General features: G+C 34.5%; 1 pseudogene; it reads left to right on the top strand.

The window, feature by feature from the left end:
* The first annotated feature begins 1,502 nt into the window (after window positions 1-1,502).
* Window positions 1,503-10,166, top strand: LOC101682954 (annotated as a pseudogene).
* The last annotated feature ends 12,319 nt before the right edge of the window (window positions 10,167-22,485 follow it).

The following is a 22,485-nucleotide window of genomic DNA, read 5'->3' as shown; positions in this document are numbered from 1 at the left end:
CTGATTCTACCCAGGAATCAAAAAATCAAAGGCAAACCCTCTAGATGCACACTCAACAAATGTGTCTGAAGCCCTTCTGTTGTTCCACTACACTGGATCCTTTTCCAGATAATTTTCTGGACCCAGAAATAAGATATGTACAATAGCTCTTCTCTCAGTGCTGCACTGACTTCCTATCCTCACCAAGAAGCCAAATAACAGGTACATTTATCTGTGATCCAGTGATTAAAGGTCAAAAGTCCCTGCCATGACAATAGAATCTTCTCATCCACAAAACTGGAAAGTGGACATTGGAAAGTACTATATGAGAGTCTTGTATTATCTGACCTACATCGCTAGACACAACAGCCAAGGCTTCCAGGAAAATGATCTGCATGCCACTGTTCTCTACCAAGACTGGCTCAAAGACATCTAATTGTCTGGGGGGTAGGGGGAAAGAAGAAGAAAAAGAAAAACACTCAGAACCCTGGCTTCAAGGGAATCTCCATAATGCATGTTTTAGCTTTCCAATTCTCTAGACATGGGGAGGGAGGAATATATTAAAATCAATGCAAATATACCTCTACTAAAGCAGATTTACTAAATTACTTAGTGAGGGAGAGATAAGCTCTAACACCTATCTTGTATAGATTTCAATGAATACTGATTTGTGGGATGCAGAATGTTCCAAGTGAGGAGGAAAAATCAAGTTGCCTACAGGCAACATTAAAGAATGAGCATTCATGGTGAAATGCCAAAAGATATTTCAGGAAAAAGTAGTGTGAATCTCTACAGCACATGTGGAGGAAAAATCACTGTTATGCCTAGTTTTTGTATTTATAATACTATATTATTTATAATGTTGTTTTATTATATAATATTATATTCCTATAAATTTCTCCCCAATTACATGTTTAAGGTATCACAAAATCTGTTTTTGCTCCTGCTTTGTGCAGATTCCACTAACACTGAAATAGCGATCGCCTGGAGTTTAAGAAATAAGTATGGGCTGGTGATATATATACATGGGAATTGTCAGCATACAGAGGGAATTTAAAGTTATGAATCAGAATGGATTACCAAGGGAGTAAGTACAGATAGAAAAGAGGTCCAAAGAATGATCCCTCAGGCACACTCAAAATGTAGAGGCCCTGAAGAATCCAATGTTAGAGACATTGCAACTGGATGAAAAAAGGCCAACAAAGGATACAGAAAAAGAACAGTGTATTAGGAAAATAAAGAAATGTGGTGGTTTGGACATCAAGTGAAAATAAATTTTTCTTTCTTTCTTTTTTTTAAAGATTTTATTTATTTGTCCAAGAGATAGAGCACAAGCAAGGGGAACGGGCAGAGGGAGAGGGACAAGCAGGCCTCCTGCTGGGCAAGGAGCCTGACATGGGGCGCGGGCCGATCTCAAGATGCTGAGAGAATGACCTGAGTGGAAGGCAGATGCTCAACCCACTGAGCCAGCCAGGTGCCCAGAAAGTAAATGTTTCTAAAAGGAAATGTTCAACAAGGCCATGATGGCTGATAAGTTAATATCCAAGATAAAGGTAGTAACAATAACGAAAACAATAGGTAACACACATCACACTTACCTTATGCCAGGGAGTGTCCTGAGCACTTCAGTTCTGTGAAAACTCACTTAATCCTCACAACAATTCCATGGGACAAGTGTTAGCATATTTCCAAGTTTGCAAATGACAACTCTGAGACCCCAATGGTGAAGTGACATGTCCAAGATCATACAGGTAGCAAGGAGAGGGATCAGGATTTGCACTCAGGCCACCTGCCTCCTGAGTTCACATGCTTAAGCATCTTTTACATATTCATGTCTTCCTCAGTGTCTGAGAACGACTACACACATCAGTATCTTCTTTCCCTGAGTTTTGCTAATGACTACTTCAGACTTGAACGTGTTCATTGTCTAGGAAGTCTGCTTATTTAGTACAATTATGGATAATTTATTTTTGTCTTACAAATTAATGTCTTATATGAACTCAAAAAGCAACTCCATTATATGTGGTTTTGAATCCTAGAATTTATTTCCTAGAATCATCTTTTTCCCTGACTTCATAATCTTTTCTATTATAGTCAGATATCTGCATTTTTTGGTTGAATTGTCAAACATGAACACACCACTACAACATAAAGAAGGACAGAAATTGAACTGTTGGTGAAGGATTCAGCGCACCTGTTTCTAATTAAGACCTGGCAGTGGCTGCTAAATCCCTCTTCCGTGTATCTGGACAGAGGCTCCTGAGACCGTGTTGTCTCTTTATCCTCTGAGTTACTCCAGAACCAGTCCAGCAGGGAGGGTCTTCATCCCTTCTGTAAGAGAGGCTCCCCACAGGGAGTCACACCCTCCAGCAAAGCTCAAACTATAATTGAGATTTCCTGGAAAATTCCATGGGAGGAGAATCAAACCCTAAAGAGCCTAGCAGGAAAGACTTTCCATTGATTTCAGCTCTGCCTAGTTCACCACAAAACTTTACAGACGGTAATAAATTGGTTAGTGTTTTAAGACAGATTCTTCTACTATAGGGAACAAAAGAAAAAAAAAAAAAAAGAAAAGGAAGGGAACAGATGAAATCAGATGAAATGTGTATTCTCTGAAGGCGAAAAGAAATTTCTGCCCTTGATGTCATTTTGGATGCCCATGACTAAACAGGGATGGACATGACCAAGGGGTGGATAGAATTTATGTTTGCTGTGAATTTTATTTCAGTGTAGCAAAGATGATCATCTTCAGCTTATAAACAGTCACAGAAAGAATGAGAATCAGACACCTTAAAATTATTCAGTGGCAACTGTGTGATATGGTGTGACAGAGTGTCACTAATACCTGTGGCATAATCTGTATTTATAAACAGAGTCTGCTACTAGTCACAAATCCCAAAACAAATACATTTGTTGTACTGTGATGCCCTTAGGAAGAATTGCATTTGATCATCTGGCTTGGTCTTCTCCGAATGATTTGAACTGAAATAAAAGAACTGCAGTAATATCTGAACTAAAGGTCCCACTGAATTGATAAAAGAGAGTGTCAAAAACCTATTTCTTTGAAAAAATTGGAAAGATCCCCAGTGGGGTTGAGGTTATGTGGAAATCCTGCCTCAAATAAAATGAGGGAGAAATCTCACACTTCCTTTCAACAAGAAAAAACAAGAATAGTGATAACTTTATTAAAATGTATAGAGCATATTAAACAAACAGAAAAACATAACCAAATTTATCTGAGAATTTCATCAAGAATAGAGTACAACATCTGGATGCTGTAGTTTTGGTGTTTATGTTCCAAAAAAACTTGTTTTTGTCATCAGTTTTGCTTAATATAAAGGTGCCTGTATGTGTACCAAATTCAGGAAGAGTTCTTTTCTGGAGCTGTTACTATTATGTTTCTTTAAATTGTTTATTAAATAGCCATTCCAATAACCTAAAGAACTATTTTCCTTAAAAAGTGTATGACAAATTTTATTTTGAAATATCTTATACTTTCAGTCCAGTTTACATTTAATTATATTCATGACCACTCTCTTTCTTAATTAACAGTATTGAATATTGGTGTACTGAAACATTTCAAATTACAAATATCCTAAAGGAGGATCAATTGGTGAGAATGGACAGGAAATAATTATTTTGTTTGCTTTTCTTTGTTGGGTTGAAATAGGGATTGTTTATTGAGAATGAACATCATAAAAACATATATATATGTATATATTAGGTGTCATAGATGGAGAACAGATTTGAAAATGGGACTTTCACATACTGATAAAATCTCATCGGATAAAAGGTGTTATCTGTGTTATGTCTTTATTTCCTGGCTGTGGAGTTATCAATACCCACTTATAAATTTGAGTCTCTTCCTTACCAGTTGAGTGACATTGGACTTGTTAGTAGTCTTAAATGTATAATTGGGATACTAATATAATTTACTTAGTACAGTGATTACTGGGCAAAATGGAATAATATATATATAAAGAGCAAAAAAAAGCATCTCCTTCATAACAAGTACTCAATATATGGTAGCTATTTTTCTCCTCCTTATTAAATTATATAGTTTAATATTATAAAGACAATAACTTTTTTGATATATATAAATTATAGAAGTTTATATTTCAAATACAGATGACCTGAATATTTAGATCCTATTAGTCATTTTCCTAATTTTTCTTTTGTTTTTATAATATTTTATTTATTTATTTGACAGAGAGAGAGAGAGATCACAAGTAAGCAGAGAGGCAGGCAGAGAGAGAGGGGGAAGCAGGCTCCCCGCTGGGCAGAGAGCCCGATGTGGGTCTTGATCCCAGGATCCTGAGATCATGACCTGAGCCGAAGACAGAGGCTTAGCCCACTGAACCACCCAGGCACCCCTCCTCATTTTTCTATGTATTATAGTTTTTAACTGAGTTGAGTAATCTTAATAATTGAATGTTTTTATCAACTAGAGTATACAAAACTATGATTGATTATCAAAAACAATTGCTACCAAAAGGAACCGAACTTCTAGGATGCTTTGGCCAACAGATAGTTATCAAACTGACAATTTTCAGGCGGCTTTACTACTTATATCATTATTGTTATTTCTAAAATTGGGATTATGAATATCTCTTTTGTTCAAGTGAAGAGTATCACCTACTGATATAAAAGCTTTAGTGAAAATTAACAGTTCTCCACAAAATTTCTTTTAGGTGTGACATTTTATCTCACTACATTAATTACTTCAAGATACAGTCAATTCTTATAATTTATCACAGTTATGTTCTGTAACATGGCTACAAATGCTCAGTTAATTAGTACTGAATCATTTCTCCTAGGAAAAATACAGGGTTAAGTTCCTGTGAGTCTCTGGTCACATTTTCAGAAATTGACCATTAGATGACTTGTCTTATGCATTTACTTAACACATCATTGATTCATTAATATTGAACTCAATGAACTCAGTAGAAGTCAACTGCACTATAACTCCTACCTAATGGAAGCTTATCTAACACCTGTATTTTTTCCCTAAGGCACATCACAGCCTGCTCGTACTTAGGAACAGGAAACCCACTACAATGCTATGCAATGGGTGTCATTTTAAAAAGCAAAACCACCAACAGAAAGCACAAAAGTTTAAAAGTGTAGCATGAAATAGACAACAGAAAGAACACTAATTTATAATATAACAGGAAACTGATAAATTTCAAAAAAAAATAAATGAAAGAAGAAGAGAAAAACCTTAGCTGCGAACACGTGAGTGAGGTAACTCAAATTTTTGCTTCTCTACTTAAGTCTATAAATGACTATCAAAGTGTCACGAGTTTTCATTTGGAGATTACAAATACATTTTACTGAGTAGGCAAATTTGAAAAAACAGAATCCATGAATACAGAGGCCTGACTGGCTATATTTATGGTGAAATTCTGTCTTCAATGGATTAGTCTAGTGGAACCGCATCCTATTTTTCAAGTTGTCATATATTAATCATATAACCTTCATGTCCTAGAAAGAATTTGAATCAACCAATTCCCTCCCTAAAATATTATCTCCTTTTTGTCTTCCCTGTGAGAGTTGGGAAAAATTTGTGTGATAATGAATACAGATCTATTCGATGTACTTTAAGATCTAATTAAAAAAATATTACCATAAAAAAGATTTTCCTTGTAACACAATACCTTACATTTCCAAGCAACAATGAAAACAATTATAGTACAAAAAAAGCAGCTTTTCTTTTTAAAATTTTCTTGATTTAGGGATGCAAATTACTACTCTAAAAGTCTACATACATCCTTGAAGTAAATACAATTAAATATATTCTTGTGGCTTTACCGGCCTCATTATGTAGTCTCTAGCTTTACTCCAGGGAACAATGGTATACGTGAGACCACATTTTGTAGCTCCTTAGGTCATGGAAGAAAAACAGCACAGATGTTGCCGAACTCAAAACTAACATAAAGACAGAAGGTTCTCTGACTAGTTGATAAAGAAGTATGTCCCCAGAGAGAAAATATTGACTTGCTAAACACCTTTTTGTTTATTTATTATCTCAACTTTTTTTCACAAGGTTTAAGATGGGCATCTCAATCATAATCTAATCTACCCAAGAGTTTCATCTGTTTGTTTTGTTTTGTTTTTGGTCTTTTAAAAGTTATCTAAATGGGGAAATTGATCAAGCAGATCAATTTTGACATTTTCTAAATTCACTGAAAGATGAAAAAGAGTGACCTGAGGGGCTCCTGGGTGCCTCAGTGGGTTAAAGCCTCTGCCTTTGGCTGAGGTCATGATCTCAGGGTCCTGGGATTGAGCTCCTCTTTGGGCTCTCTGCTCAGTGGGGAGCCTGCTTCCCCCTCTCTCTGCCTGCCTCTCTGCCTACTTGAGATCTCTCTCTCTCTCTGTCAATAAATAAATAAAACCTTAAAAAAAAAAAAGAGTGACTAGAAAATTTCTAAAGAGCATTTTCAGTTTAATGAAAACCATGATTCCTAAAAATATTAATTCTAACTTGAATATTCAAACAGTAAAATATATTTTGAAGCTATTCTTCATTATTTCTATCATGCTATGACAATCAAACAAAAGTAATTCTTTACTTTTTCATCAATGACTTCTATAATTACAAGAGAAAAATAATATATTTAAAGAAAGAAAGAAATGTGTAATTTTAAAACAGAAAACCAGATGACTGTGTTGCTAAATGTGCAAGGGTTAGATGATATTCAGGGATTTGCTGGCTAATTTTTAGTAATCAATTATTCAAACACATACACATAGGGGCACCTGGCTCAGTAGGTTAAACCTCTGCCTTCAGCTCAGCTCATGCTCTCAGGGTCTTGGGATTAAGCCCTGTGTTGGGCTCTCTGCTCAGTGGGGAACCTGCTTCCCCCTCTCTCTCTCTGCCATTCTCTCTGCCTACTTGTGACCTCTATCATATAAATAAATAAAATCTTTAATAAAAAATAAACCAAAAACACACACACACATAAACAACCTTTTAATGTATAGTGCTTTCCAATCTTCATTGTGTAAATACTGCAACCATGGTTGATTTCTAACTACCAACATGTCAGGAAAGATGGAACACAGAGATGGGAAGTAACAGGAACATTCAGCTCTCATAACCTGGTAAAAGCTGACTCCAGCACCATGCTGGTTATATCTCTGAACGATTTTTTTCATAAATATGATTTTTTTTTTACCAATCAACTGATAAAGTTACATTCCTTAAGAATACAGCTTATTTTGCATTATATGTAGCTCTTAGGGCAAAACATGCCAATATTCCTGAAGCTTAATTGATCTTACTGATTTTTTTCTCAAAATTTTATATACTACTGAAATACTGCTATTAGCATGTATTTTAAAAGACAAAAATTATCATTTTTAAAAACCTACTTTGTATATAAATGATTATTTCTTATAAATATTTAGATTGACATGGTTAGACTGAAAACCAATCTTGCATTTCATCTGGCATCCTTCCTAATGCCTAAAAGTGCAATTCATGAGTGTATGTGTTTGTGAGTGTGCGTGTGTTTGTGGATGACTATGAAGATGAATGTGAATTTTTTTGTGAGAAGGAAGGAAAAAGACAGTAGAGAGAAAGAATTATCTTTCTTAAATACTGTTCAGATATTACCAGTAAATTAATTGTCAAGAAAATATTGTATAATTTACTGCATGGCTAGGAAATTATTTATGACCAGGTGTCTCATGAATATATCAATATATTGAAAGGATCAAGGTGGTTTTGTTTTTCCAGTTAAATTTATAGTGTCTGTTTTGTTTTTTATTTAACTTTTTTTTTTTTTTTACTCTAAAGTTATGATTCCAAAATTGTATTACTTTTTCTTCCTTTTTGTGTTTGGTATTTATAATAGGGTTTGAATCATCAAAGTCTGCTTTCAGGTATTTGAAACATTAGTTTCAAATATAGTTTAGTTCCTAAACTGTGAATCACAGTTTAGGAAATTGATATAGATTCCTATTCAAATTTTAAACTATAATTGCATCATTTTGCATAAACTCATATTTAAAACACATTTAGATTCCATGCACTACCAAATTGATGTGTAAGTTTTCACAATCACTTCTACAGCAAACGATTTTTTTTGAGTATAAAGTTTTCACTTAAATTTTATTTCTTGTCTCTTTTTGTTCTAACTGAATCAAGATCAGATAAGCCCTTAACTATTACTATTTTGTTAATGCTCATTTAATGCAGCAAGTTGGTTGAAGTGTAGCTTCAAAGGTTAAAACTATGACTTTTATGCAACCATGAAATGAGCATATATCAAATGTTTTATTCAACTCATTATTTAATTACAGAACAATAAGATGGTAAAATTAGTTGACAGTATTTGATGACCTTATATTTACAGACAGTTTAATGAATGAAAATTAGGTTTTGATTGTAATATTAGATATTAAATGAGTATGTCTTACCTGATAAAAATAAACTTCCACTAAAGATAAATTATTTACATGTTTAGGTACAATTATCTACATTTTAACATGTAAAATACACTAAGTTTGTGGCCTTTAATAAATAATCTTAACAGTACAGTTTTCTGATTTTCTTGTATTTTTCCAATCCTATTAAAAGAATTGCCTAAATTGCTCTATTTTACATTTAAACATAATTTGAGATATTTAATGTTTGATGAGATGAATGCTAAAATGTATTTAGATCTTAAATTTTTCTTGCAAATATCCATACTTTTTAACAAATATCTTTGACTCCCGCCTTTGTGTTAGATATTGCTCTGTATGCTATATATACAGTAATGGTCAAAGTAAAAATCCCTGCCTTTATAAAACTTAAATTTTAGGGGCAGAAAAAACAGACATTAAAACTACTTGGGGTATACCTGGGTGGCTCAGTTAATTAAGCATCTGCCTTCAGCTCCAGTCATGATCCCAGGGTCCTGGGATCAAGTTTTTCATTGGGCTCCTTGCTCAGTGGGGAACCTGCTTCTCCCTCTGCCCACCTCTCTCCCTGCTTGTGTGCTCTCTCTTCTTCTCTCTTTGATAAACAAAATCTTTGAGTGGGGGGAAGAGCTACTCAGAAAAATAGAAGTAAAATCTGTAACTTCCTAAAATAATTATTTATTTTAGAGAAAGGAGAGGGGCAGAGGCAGAGAAAGAGTCTTAAGCAGTAACAACACTGAGCATAGAACCTGACTAGGGTCTTGCTCTCCTGACCCTGATATCAGGATCTGAGCCGAAACCTAGAGTCAGCACTTAACTGTGCCACCCAGGTGCCCCATTTCTATAACATTTTTGAATGTGCTATGAAAGAGGAAACACTGTAAAAAGATAATGGGAATCTTTTTCCTGTCATGTCTTGCATGGAGTTAGCTTGTGGGTCTGGGAGATCCGAAAATTGAGAGCTTCTTTGCTTGCCAACAGCTGCACCCGTCGGCTCTGCAGCCCTCACCGTGCCACAAAATGAATATATTGAGTTACACTGGAAGCGCTGTGGCTATTCTTTGGATTACCATGAGAAAAAGAGAAAGAAAGAAGGTCGAGAGGCTCATGAACAGTCAAAGAAGGCAAAAAAGATGATTGGTATGAAAGCTAAGCTCTACCATAAACAGCACCATGCTGAGAAAATACAAAGGAAAAAGACTATCAAGATGCATGAAAAGAGAAACACCAAACAAAAGAATGATGGAAAGACTCCACAAGGAGCAGTACCTGTGTACCTACTGGACAGGGAGGGACAGTCTCAAGCTAAAGTACTTTCCAATATGATTAAGCAAAAAGGAAAAGAGAAAACCGGAAAACTGGGAAGTTCCTTTACTCAAAGTTCGTGCCCAGGGAGAAACAGAAGTATTAAGAATAGGAAAGAGAAAGAAGAAAGCATGGAAGAGAATGGTCACTAAAGTCTGCTTTGTTGGAGATGGCTTTACTCAAAAACCACCTAAATATGAAAGATTCATTAGGCCAATGGACTTATGTTTCAAAAAGGCCCATGTAACATATCCTGAATTGAAAGCCACCTTTTGCCTGCCAACACTTAGTGTTAAAAAAAAAAAAAAAAAAAATCCTTCACCCCTTAATATATACAACTTTGGGTGTTATTACCAAAGGTACTGTAATTGAGGTGATTGTGAGCTAGTTGGGTCTTGTGACACAAGGAGGTAAAGTTATTTGGGGAAAATAGGCCCAGGTTACCAACAATCCTGAAAATGATGGATGCTTAAATGCAGTCCTGCTGGTTTGACAGCAGTTTCAGACAAGTAATTCCTTATAATTACTGAAGACTACACAACAATCAGGAAGATGACCATTACTGTGGTGGTTCTGAATACTGCCAAACAGCCTTATAATATCTGCAGTCATCAAGAGAAGCATTTATTCTATTGTGAAAAACATTAAAATAGACATTTATTTAAAAAAAAAAGATAATGGGAACTTGTAATGGAGGTTGGGGGAGAGGAAGATTTCACCATGAAATGGGTAGTCAGGATAGTCTCATCAAAAAGATGAGATAATGAACAAAAAGAGAGCCTAATCCACACGTAGTTTTAAGTTAGAAAGTAAATAAGTAAAATGAAATGATGAGATTTACCCCAGTAGGAAAAAACACACCTGGTGTCAAGATCTCAGCTCCTATATACCATTCTCCTACAAAAGGAACCAAGGATCCTTAAGTAAATGGCTGATTTTAGGACTGGGATAGTGAAAGTGCAAGGTAATCCTGCAGCATCTTGTAGGACAGGAACTTAGGTGTAGAAAAAATCGAAAAGCTGGGGCTAGTCAAAGGGTACAGGAGCCAACATTAAAGGACTCTCAATGGCCTACGCTGGAACAATTTGAGCAATAAAATAAGTCGCATAGGGGTGCTTGGGTGGCTCAGTGGGTTAAAGCCTCTGCCTTCAGCTCAGGTCATGATCCCAGGATCCTGGGATCGAGTCCCGCATCGGGCTCTCTGCTCGGCAGGGAGCCTGCTTCCTCCTCTCTCTCTCTTTGCCTGCCTCTCTGCCTACCTGTGATCTCTGTCTGTCAAATAAATAAATAAAAATCTTTAAAAAATAAAAAAAAAGAACACATTTAAAAAAAATAAGTAGCATAGTACTGAATCATAACCCAAATATATAAAACAAATATTCGTAAGGTCATATGATATAAATGGATGATACATATATAAATATCCATTGATACAAATGGATGATTATGTAAATACAGAAGAATGAAAAAATCTTTACAGAATTCTAAGGTATATTAGATACGCCCTCCTGTAGATGAAGCTTAATCCCACTCTCTCTTGAGGGTGGGCTCAGTTTAGTGATTTGTGTCCAAGTAATAGAATACGGAAAGGGAAAAATTATAACTATATAGTAGAGAAATCTGCCAAACACTACCCTAACCAAGCGATCAAGGATAGCATCCTCAGTTATGTCATGCTGATATCATTTATCTCCTAATACAATGTGATGAAAAGAACATGTCACCACTGTGATAGTCTTTCCAAAAACCCTTAGTCACAGTCCAATCATGAGAAAAAAAGAACTCTAACTTAAAGTTAGATTTTAAGAACTCTAACTTAAAGTCAGATAATTCTGTGAATTACTGTGAATTCTGTGAATTCACAAACTGTGAAAATCATGAAAAATAAAGACAGAGTGAGGAACTACCATACAAGAAGAAAGGAAGGGGACACAATTACATGCATCATGATACAATGAATAGGATCTTCCAAATGAAAAAAACATGAAAGACTTTAGTGGAAATCCAAAACGTGTGGCGTTTAGTTGATAATGTATCAATATGGGTTTTCAGTTTTGACAAATATACTACAGGGTACTATAAAATGATAATATCAGGGAAAACTGAAATTAATGGAGGGATACACAGGAACCCTATGTATTATCTTTGGAAGTTTTCTGTAAAACTAAAATTATCCCAAAATAGAATGTAAATCTTTTTTACAGATTTTATTTATTTATTTGACACAGAGAGAGAGAAATCACAAGTAGGCAGAGAGGCAGGCAGGCTTCCCGCTGAGCAGAGAGCCCGATGCGGGGTTCCATCCCAGGATCCTGAGGCCATGATCTAAGCCGAAGGCTGAGGCTTAACCCACTGAGCCATCCAGGTGCCCCTAAAATGTTAATTTTAATTTCAATTTTTTAAAAAGATTTTATTTATTTATTTGAGAGAGAGAGGGCATGTGTGTGCCTGCATGCAAGTGGGGCGAGGGACACAGAGAGTGGGAGAAGCAGACTGCCCACTGAGCATGGAGTCTGCCCTGGGGCTCAATCCCACACCCTGAGATCATGACCTGAGTTGAAGGCAGACCTTAACCAACTGAGCCACCCAGGTTTCCCGTAAAATGTAAGTTTTTAAATAAAGGTGAGATTTGAGGAAATATTTGACTGAAGTAAGATAGTGACCCTTGGGAACATTAAAGCTGAGGGAATGAATAGAATTATGCCAGATAAAGGCAGTAAGGGCTGGTTAAGTGCCTAGGTGGTAAAGGAACAACTAGGTGGCAAGAGTGTCTTTCTAAAACTGAGTGAGGGATCAGTAAGAGAAGGGAAGCTATTTCTTAAGGGGAGTAAGACTGCGTGTGTGTATCTGAGTGTGTGTGTGCTTGTGGGTGTGCACATATGTGTGTTAGCATACATGTGCATGCTTGTGCTTGTAGGAATCTCTGCCAACATTTGCGAGATTTCAGATTGTTTTTCTCACTATTTACATCAGTTACTTTTTTTGTGTTATTTTCCTATCTCCTAACTACAAATACATTGTCAACGTTTTCCTTGGGAGGAGGATTATTTCCCAGTGAAATCAAGGACAATGGAAGAAATAATACAGGGTGTATTTCCAATAATTTTTAAAGATTTTATTTATTTATTTGACAGAGAGATCACAAGTAGGCAGAGAGGAAGACAGAGAGGGCGGGGGAGCAGGCTCCCTGCTGAGCAGAGAGCCCTATGCGGGGCTGGATCCCAGGACCCTGAGATCACAGCTGGAGCCGCAGAGGCTCAACCCACGGACCCACCCAGGCGCCACTCCATATTTATTTTTATGTTGAATTTCAGTTCAGTTTTCTACCAAGTACAAAATAAAAATATTTCATAGCACTGTCTAAAATGTTCCAGACTAGACTTCATTACACTAGTATTAATAATAATTATCTTGGTTATGATTATAGTTCCCATCTAATAGAAACATTCACTTACAAACTGGTATTATTTGCTTTGTTTTTATTTGCCTTGTGTATAATTAAATCATCACTTCACCATATCTTTTTTTTTCACTTCACCATATCTTATGCATGAAAAAAGTACCCTTCTCTTGCATTAAAATTTCCTGACAATTCTGACATATCACACTCTATGTTATCAAGCAAAATGACCACTACAATCATTGTAAAACTACAGGTAGAATCTGAAAATATTTTTGGAGTTTCAGAGTCTTAAAGTTTTTCCTTCCCTTGGTATTTGTGATACAATTAGTCATAAATTCATCTGCTTGTGCTGGTGTTAAAATAGAACCTTCCTCAGCCTCTTTTAGAGGTTTGTTTTCTAACTAATGATCTGCTTTAGCTAGGTGGAACTAGTATGACTTTATACTGTGCCAAAAAACTACAGTGAAACATCTCCTGAACTACATAATACATTCAAGCCATCTGTTTCTTACTGTATTATGTTTCTAAACTATTGGATTATTGTTTTATCCATAGAATTATGTCTCCAGAGAAAAAGAACAACAAAATAAGAAAGTCAAAATTTGAATGTCATTATATAATGTGTGTGTGTGTACCAAAAATATAATTAAAATATTTAACTTGTCACAATTTTATCAGTGTTGAAAGGATGGTCCTTGGAGACCTTGTAAGCCTAAATTTCTACCAACTCTAGCATCATTTTTTCCTGGTAACTATGAGACGTTGTCAGTTTATTCTTCTTTCAGGCATGTGTAGGATAAGGGATGCACTACTTCATGAAGCAGGGAGCATAATTAGAGGTAGATATATTGTATTTATAAAATTCTACCTCACTGACTAAAAACATGCATCACAAACTTTTTCCAAAATTGTCTGGGTTCTGTACTGTCCAGCTACATAAATCAAATCTCTCTATCCCAGAGCATGCTTTCAAACACTGAAGACACATCCTCTTTTGTCTTTTCTAAATTGTCCTTTCTGTAAGTTAAACATCCTCTCATTCTTTCCTAAGACTAATTCAAGCTACTGGCTGAGGAAAGCACATGTCATAAAGCTGCAGATTTCCTTGATTTCCCAGGCACTGTCTCAGATACAATTTTAATCTTTATGCTCTGCCTTACAGTACTTTCTTTAACACTGACCTTGCATCCATTCAAACTTATGACAGAGACTCTCAAAAATTTTTCAACTTCAAACATAAATTTATGGTATCTGCATATGAAATATGTCTGAAGATTTTTGAGCTTCTAATAAGAGTCCTACTGCTGAAGAGACACTGTGTAGGAAGTGTCTTTGTTCTCAGCCCCAGAAGGGATGTCTCACTGTTAGTAACACTCAACGTATTAACTGTGAGCCTTGAGCCTTGGCCATTTCATTGTTTCTCATTCTTATCACTTCTGTCTATTTTCTTTTCCTCCATTGTACTTCTCTTTTTTTCATGCATTGCTCTAGTTCCCACTTCTGGGGCCAGATCTTGAACCATATGGCATATTAAACACTCATCTAGTCACTCAGCTGAATAAAAGGACATTTTTTTGACATAATCTACCATTCTAAGAATGAGGGGTGTATATGTGTGTTCCACTGAAAGATAGTTGTCTTAACATGTCAGCTATCTGGTCAGTCTCCAATGTTTATAGATACTTGGTATATTATATATGTGTTTTTTTTTTTAACTAACTCATATGTACACATACAGTTCTAAGCACTTTAATTTTACTGCATTATTTAATTATCTCAATATCCCAGTATGTTATGTTCTTTTGAAGTCCCCATATAAATGAGGAAACTGGGGGAAGGGAAGTTTGGGAGTTTTTCTGGTGAAAGGTCAGGCTCTTAACTACAATTACATACCAAATTTTTATTAAAATGTGGCAGCTAAACAAATCATAAATGATACCCAAGGCAGGATAGGCTAAGTCTAGCCTCTTTGATATTTCAACTCTTAAACTGTATTTATGAAATTGATTGTGTCACAAAATTTTAGTACATTATGTCAAAGTGTTGCATTACATTGAACTTGAATTGAGGTTTTTTTTTCTCCCTTAGTAAGATTAACTTTGGTCACTTTCCTCTGAGATTATTTATCCCTAAGTGGGATACATTTATCCATTTCATCCAACCCTTTTTATTTTGGAATTAATATCAATTTTTTGTCCTTTTTTTCCCCTTTATACTACAGAATTAATATTATTCTACAGAATTAATATTATTCAAATAAAAGTGTGTTAGAGGCATGCTGAAGTTATTGAAATTGTAATAGAATTTATTCTTGAACAATGTCTCAGTATTTTTTTCTCATTGAATAAAATGCAGAAGCAATAGACTTGGTAATAAAATGCAAAAAAGAATGTGTTCAATATATTTCTGGACAAAATAAAGAGATTATTGTACATGTGATTCACATTCATATCCAGAAAGCCGTTTTGCAAAATTAGTCTCCAAATTAGCAGTTTCCTTGGACCTCAATACAAATGGGATTTTTTGTCTTTCTGATCCATGTAGATTTTGGGGGTTTTATAAGAAATTTGCATTTGTTTGAAACTTTATATAGGTCATACTTTACCATTCTATATAAGTAGTGTTTCTCTTGGGAAAGGATATATATATCTCTATGGATAGATGATATAGATATAGATATAAATACAGACACACAGAGACACACACACACACCGATGAAACAAGTTTTCTTTGGGGGATTGGGGTTAGGAAAGCTAAATTATCACAAATATACTTATCAAAAATGTAATTTTTCTGGTTTCAATTCAATTTCAGTTAAGTTCAATACATAAATCCTAGAGGGTAAGCTTATCAATTTCATTGACTACAAAATTTCTTTAAGAGAAAATTAGCCTGATATTCTCATATGGATTCATACAGTTGTGGTATGGTGATAGGCTTACATAAACTGCTACTGTTGATCTCCAGGACAAGGTTCAGCAAAAAACATGGTAGGAAAGGATCCAAGGTATAACTGAATATACTAATACTATAAGTGTCTGCAATAATACTCAAGACTTTAACTGGAAACCATTCAATTTGCTTCCTCTTTGTTCATGTGAATTTTATTAGCTGGTGAGACAAGCAAGAAATTTTCCAAAAGGGCTATCCATGTTATTTACTTTAATCTCAAAGAATGAGACAAACCCTCCAAACTAAAATTTAATTTCATATTTAATTGATACCAAGTTTTAGTGACATACTTCATGTTGAATTATAAGTTTACTATATTGTAAATAAAGATGTTAAATAGACTATCATTAAATAATATTACAAAAATACAGTTTGTTACTTAAAAGTAGATTAATTCTATTCAGTTTAGTTTGTTCTAGATTGGGGTTTCAAAAAGAAATGCTGCAAAGACTAAGCAGGTGATATACAAGAGTGAAAAAGACTGCATAAAGACTGAAGTAGACAGGAAAGTCACAGCTTATTTAAAGGGAATAGTTGCCACCAGGTTCTGGTTAATTGTGACTGTGAGAGACTTCACAGCTAGTGTTGCCAAATCTCCCAGTTTTTCAAGCTAAATCAACACTACCTGTGAGAAGTCAAATAGCATGGAACCTGTGAGTTGCTAGTTTTCAAGTTGGGGTTTAGGAAACGCATTCCATTCTGTACCTTATTTTTCATAGTCTGCCTGCACTTCCACCACCATTTCCATAATCCTAGTAAAAATTACTTATGTTCATTCTGTATCATCTATGTTCAAGGCAAATTCAAAACATTTTACAATGCATATTAATTTAAAAAAATTTGTCTTCACTGTACAGGGAAGTAAACTGTCCCTTAGGCAAGCAGCAGCAAATCAGGTAATCAAACACTATTTGAAACCGTACACCATACCTGCTAATCCGTCACACCATGTTGCCTCTTCACAAATGTGCCAGTCACAAAGTAGACTGACTCCCACCATTTGTAGAACTAGATATTTCTGTTAACTTGTAACCTGTCTACCACTTTGTTCTTAAATGATTTTAACCCACTGACATTTTTTGCTTAATAGTGTTGAGTATGATTCAGATGTTTGCAGTTGAAGGTTAATTGGTGTTTTGACTTCTTAAATTGTTGTCCATTATATTGTTGGCATTTAGTTCTGAGCATAGAGAAGGAACTATGCAAGAATAAATGATATTTAAGTAATTAATTTTAATTCCCAATTTTTATGTTTTTAATAGAATTTAATATTTGAGCAGTTTCAAGTACACAGCAAAATTGTACTCTCAGCAGGCAGAGAGTTCCCATAGGCCATCTGCCCCACATATACATAGCCTCCCCACTGTCAACCTCCTGTCACAGAGAGATACCTTTATTAAAATCAGTAAACCTACAGTGACACATCATTATTACTCAAAGTCCATAGTTTATACAGGGTTTTCTCTTGGTGTATATTCAATGGTTTTTGACAAATGTATCATGGCATGTATCCACCAGTATAGTGCCATAAAGAAAATCTCATTGCCCTAAAAATCCTCTGTGTTCTGTTGTTTCATCTTCCTTTCCTCCTGCCCCCCTGGAATCCACTGATTTTTAAGTTCTTTCCATTATTTTGCCTTTTCCAAAATGTCATGTAGTTGAAATTACACAGCATGGACACTTTTTACTAGTTTCTTTCACTTAGCATGAATTTAAGATTCCTCCCTAATTTTTTTTATGACTTCATAACTCATTTCTTTTTAGCATTTAATAATATTCCACTGTCTGGATATGACACAGTTTATCCAGATATTCACCTACTGAAGGACATCATGGTTGCTTCCAAATTTTTGTAATTATAAATCAAGCTGCAATGAATGTTCATGTGCAGACTTTTATGTGGATATTAGTTTTCTAATCACTTGGAAGCACAACTGTTGGATCATGTCATAAGAGTATGTTTAGCTTAGGAAACCACAACATTGCAGATTGCCTTGGTGTCTCAGTTGGTTAAGCATTTGACTCTTGATTTCAGCTCAGGTCATGATCTGAGGTCAAGAGATTGAGCTCAGGTCAGGTTCTGCCATGGAAATGGAATCTGCTTAAGATTCTCTCTCTCCCTCTTCCTTTGCCCCTCCCCCCAACTCTTTCTCTCTCTCTTTTAAAAGAAAAAATTAAGGAATCTGTCACATGTTTTCCAAAGTGGTACACCACTTAAGAATGAATGAGAGTTCCTACTATTGTACATCCTCACCAATATTTGATATTAATATTTAAGATTTCAGTTATTCAAGGGGCATCTGGTGGCTCATTTGGTTAAGCCATTGTCTTCATCTCAGGTCATGATCTTGGGGTCCTGGGATCCAGCCCCATATCAGGCTTCCTGCTCAGGAGGGAGTCTGCTTCTCTTTCTTCCTCTGTACTCTCTCACTCTCTCTCAAGTGAATAAATAAAATCCAAAAAAAAAAAAAATCCGCTATTTTAATAGGTGTATGGTATCTCATCATTTTATTTTGTAATTCCCTAATGACATATTATGTGTAACATCTTTTCATCTGCTTATTTTTCATTAGCATAATTTCTTTATTTTTAAATCAAATTGTTTTATTACTGGTGAGTTTTAAGTGTTCTTTGTATATTTTGGAATACAGTACTTTATCAAATATGTTTTTGTAAATAATTTCCTTTAATCTGTGGCTAGTCTTCTCATTCTCTTAACAGTATCTTTCACAGAGCAGAGTTTTCTAATTTTGATGAAGTCCAATCTTTCAATTCTTTCTTTTATGGATCACGCCTTCAGTGTTGTATCTGAATAGTCAATTTCAAACCTAAGACCATCTAGATTTTTCCTATTTTCTGGAAGTTTTATAGTCTTGCATTTTACATTTAGATTTATGAAACATTCTAACAATGTTTGTGAAGGGTGTAAAGTCTATGTCTAGATTATTTTTTATTCTTTTACGTTTGGATGTCAAGTTGTTCCAGCATCATTTGTTGGAAAGATTTTCTTTGATCCTTTGTCAAAGATTGGTTGACTGCTTCAGGGCTCTATTTCTGTTCGATTGGTCTATTTGTCTATTCTTTCATCAATACCACACTGCTTTGATTCCTATATCTTTATAGCAAGCCTTAAAGTCAAGTAATGTCAATCTTTTAACTTGGTTCTCCTTCAATATTGTATTGGCTATTCTACATCTTTGAACGCAAGATATAAGATTTAGAATAAATTTTTTAATATTCAGATTACTTGCCAGAATTTTTATTTGAAATGCATTAAGTCTATATAGATCAATTTGCAAATAACTGACATCTTGACAATGCTGAATCTTAACCATGAACATGGAGTTTTTCATTTCTTTCCTTGTTTTGTTTTCCTTCAGGATTTTATCATTTTCCTCACATAGATCTTATATACATTTTGTTAGATTTATACCTAAGTATTTGACATTGTGTGTACTAATGTAAAATACTATGCTTTGAATTTCAAATTCCAATTGACCATTACTGGTAATATAGGAAACTGGTTGACTTTTATATATTAATCTTGTATTTTGCAACTTTGCTACAATTTCTTATGAGTTACAGATGATTAGGTGATTTATTTTTATATTTCAGAATAAAGTTTAAGGACACTGAAACAAGAAACACCTCATGTGCAGGAAAATAAATACAAACAACCAAGGGTAGAAGGACTACATATAGTAGTACCTATTCTAATAACCAACAAAATGTTTTTATGTACTATTCCCTGGCTCCCAAGAGTTCTCTTTAAATATTGTATCTCTTCTAGCTACTTCATGGTTTCTTGAATTATGCAATCTCTGGATTAGTGAGAGAAACAGGATGGCCCTGTAAAGCATGAACAGACCTCCTAACTGAAATTTATTATCCAGTTCTAACAATGGTTGATAATTCAACAAAGTAGGAAATGGCTAAGTGTTTACAGCTGTTTCATGAGTGCAATTATATAGATAATTACAGACTACTGCCTTCTGACTTTTGTCCCCACTGTATTTTTTTTTAAAGGTTTAGGTTTTTTAAAATTTTATTTTCATGTCTTCCTTTTGTCAGTGTTTGTGTAATATCCTGGCAAGTATCACCACTTTCAAGAACTCATCAGAGATGGTAGCTTACTAACCTACGAATGGATTTTGCTGAGCCAGTGTTATAATGATAAAGTCCTTGTTATGACAAGAATAAAGATATTTGCAAAAGACACATATTTCCTATTAAATCTGTAAAACATTTGTGCTGCTTACTTAATATTCTGTAATCAAGTTTATAGCACATTTTTGGCTTAACTCAGTATTTTTTCTTTCTTATCTTATATTTGTGCTGCTGGCCATTGATGGGGAAAAGTCATAGTACCATGCAAATTGTTTTTAGGACAAATTCATAGCCTTTGACATAATACAGGCTCATAATGATAACAAGAAATACTTCTAATGTTCAGCTGGGTCACAGGTCGATTTCTCCAGAAAGCAGACTCTAAGACTGAGATTTGCATGCATAAATTTACTAGGGAATATTCTAAAAACTATAACTCTGAGACGTTTGCCTTTTTGTAGCTGCACAGGGTCTTCAGAGCTGATGGCAGAAAATAGTGAGACCTTCATGTTTTCATTCATATGTCATCTTTTCCTCTGCCATCCCCTACTGAGAAATTTCCATTCTTTTTATAACTTCCTAAAATCCAGCTGTACAATGACAAGAGGAGACACTGGTGTCAGATACTAATTCTAACTCTACCATTACATACCGATAAAATTACTTTATGTTGCTTGGGTTGAATTTTGTCATCTGTAAAATTAAGGGATGTAAATAATGATTTTATGGAAGCTAAAATGTTCTAAACAATCACAGATGAAATGAAATAATATGACTCTTGTTAATATAATATTTGGGGTAAAAAAGCGATTAGGTATATAAAAGGGAGATGATTGACTCATGGTACTTTACTGTTAAAAGCCTTGTATCTTGTTCATGGTCAAAACATGCTTGAGTAAAATATACATGAAAATGATGTGATTCTAAAAGTTTATTTCCTACATTTTTTTTAATAAAAATACAGTCAAAAAATACTATAAAACCAAAAGATAAGAGATCATTTCTCAGTCTACTTTCTAATCCATATTTTCTGTCATATGAGTATATACAATACATACAGACACAGCCCAAAAGTACAATATGAACAGCCCAAGAATTTCAAGTTTTCCTAATTACAAAAATCTAGATTTTTTTTAATTATTGAAAAGTAATACTGTCTCACTTTCTCACCTTTTCAAAAACAGAACTATGGCTTTATACTCACAAGTGAGAAGACTCTCTCAAGGCCATTAAACTTATATTGATTTCTATGTTTATTCCAGTTATTTATGATTACCTTAAACCCAAGCATTGTCCTTGTAAATGTGGTGCTATATTTAAGTGTAAATGGAAATAATAAATCACATGTTCATTTTGGTACTCTTTTGGAAAGCATTTCTATAATCTTTGGCTCTAGTACCTACTGCATAAAATGCCTTATCTTCATTATTAATACAAAAATTCTTACTATCAATTTCCTCTTTGAATTTCTTAAGAATTCAGATTTTAACATATCTTTTTAATTTAATTATTTTAAAGCAATCAGCACAGCATTTGGCATAGAACAATTACAATAAATTCTTTTTATTTTTTTAAGATTTTATTTATTTATTTGACAGAGAGAGAGCACAGGTACAGGGAGCAGCAGGCAGAGGGAGAAGGAGAAGAATGGGGCTTGATCCCAGGACCCTGGGCTCATGACCTGAACCAAAGGCAGGTGCTTAACTGACAGGGCCATGCTAGGACCCCTATAATAAATTCCTATTAAAAGTAAGTTTAACTCTATTTTATTTCTCTCTCTTTTTTTTTTTCTTCTCCTACCTTTCCCTCTGATCACTTATTTTTTCTTACAAAAGAACTAGTGTTGTGCTATTTTGTCACTTCTGAAAAATAGCATACCATGGCTCTATAAAACACAGGTTTGAATACTTTTTCCAGGACATTAAGCTTTTATTGACTTCTAGGTCTAAATTAGTAAATTATGATGTCCTTAAAGCACTATCTTTCTCCTGTGCTCATCCTCACTTTTGATCTGCATTTGGTATTTCTTTTTCTTTTTCAAGGTGGTCTTTTATCATTACTTGACAGCAAGGTTCAATACATAACAGAGAAAAATCTCATCGCCTGGAGACTAGGAAGCTTAATGATTACTAATAAAAGAAAAGAATAACACCTTTTAATATGGAAAACAAGCTAGTGAAGTGTGACATAAAAATAAACTTATCTTCAATGGGTATCATTTTATATAAATTTTATCTAACATATTAAGTAAAATTGATGATCTCCTGCTCATATGTGTGAATACACTTTCTAGTTTTCCCAGTGGCTTTTCGAAGCTCTTGATTAATTTA

The sequence above is a fragment of the Mustela putorius genome, unplaced genomic scaffold (genome assembly GCF_011764305.1).
Source record: "Mustela putorius furo isolate JIRA1106 unplaced genomic scaffold, ASM1176430v1.1 tig00000640_pilon_pilon_pilon, whole genome shotgun sequence".
Lineage (NCBI taxonomy): Eukaryota > Metazoa > Chordata > Mammalia > Carnivora > Mustelidae > Mustela > Mustela putorius.
This window is presented reverse-complemented; position numbering and strand designations above follow the sequence as displayed.